Source organism: Pteropus alecto, unplaced genomic scaffold (assembly GCF_000325575.1).
Source record: "Pteropus alecto unplaced genomic scaffold, ASM32557v1 scaffold395, whole genome shotgun sequence".
Taxonomy (NCBI): Eukaryota; Metazoa; Chordata; class Mammalia; order Chiroptera; family Pteropodidae; genus Pteropus; species Pteropus alecto.
Genome location: NW_006438643.1, coordinates 675798 through 677129, shown reverse-complemented (window position 1 = coordinate 677129; position 1332 = coordinate 675798).

The following is a 1332-nucleotide window of genomic DNA, read 5'->3' as shown; positions in this document are numbered from 1 at the left end:
TTTAGGGCTTGTGTACTTGGAAGGTGACCTCCACCTACCACAGGTTCTATGTTAATAAATTGGGATTAAAAGGCAGTTTCCAGAAAAAAAAGGAATGTTACTGGGGACAGCGGGCAATGAGGAAGCAAAACAATAACACATTTATGTAATTTATTTTGCAGTGGGAATGCCCTCATAATTTCACTGTGGCTAAAATATATACCAAACATCATGAAAGAAAAATATATCAGGACTCTTTTCTGTACTGCCAATGCCATGATTATACTATCCTTAAAAAAATTCTCAGTGGTCATAACAAAACTTATGGTCATGTTCAGGAATAAATTTTTTGTCATTTTTGAAGACTTTTATTCTTCTTTCCCAGACTGTTCATCTTTTTCAAGGGGACTTCATCTACTTACAGCCATACTCCCTATTCAATTCAAGCTTATTTAGGGGCTCCTCTAAATCATCTTAGAGCCAACTCAAATATGTTTTTTATTTACTGTTTATTGTTTATTTATTTACCCTGCCACCCATTTATCTGTTAAATTGAGATAGATTGCTAAAATGCTGGTGATAAAATAGGAAAAAAGTAGAAATTGGGTGGAAATAGGGTCTAAAGAAAATACGAACAAGAAAAAAAATCTAATTGTAAAACTCACAAAGAAATTCATACTATGCTCCTTAAAAAATGCTACAATTGAAATTCAAATGTTCTTTCACCCATCTTAGCTACAAAAAGTAAGAATTCTGAATTACAAATTTTATAAAAGCTTCATCAAAACAAGTGTTCTAGGGAGCCCAACATTGCTGATACTGAGATGGGAGATGTGGTATTTTGCATGAGTCCTAATCAATACAACACAGTGATGTGATTTATGACATTCCCAATAACATATATGTAATAAAAATAATTGATGTTTCTGTTGTTATATAGTGTATTTCCTAAGACCAAGGAACTAACAAGAAAAAAGATTTAGTAAAAGCAATTTTATAAGGGTATAATACTGATATCAGTGTGGTCCTAGTATAAAGTTCTCTATTATTTTTTCTCATTTGAGTGTAAAGGTACCAATATATAGTTGAATACAAAGACTGGTTTTCCTTCAATCAGTCGTTCATTAACTTGACATCTATCTTGACTTTTTTATATATTTAAGATCATCAGTACTAATAGGAATTAGGGGTACAGCTAGTATAAAGTGTATTTCTATTTAAGGGATATTTCATAATTTTTATTAATTCACTAAATGATACATATAGTCTTGCCCTAGACCAAATCAAGATTTTTCATTTGCATTATTAGAGAACCTTCTTAATTCTCATGATGTAGCAGTTTATATCATATCA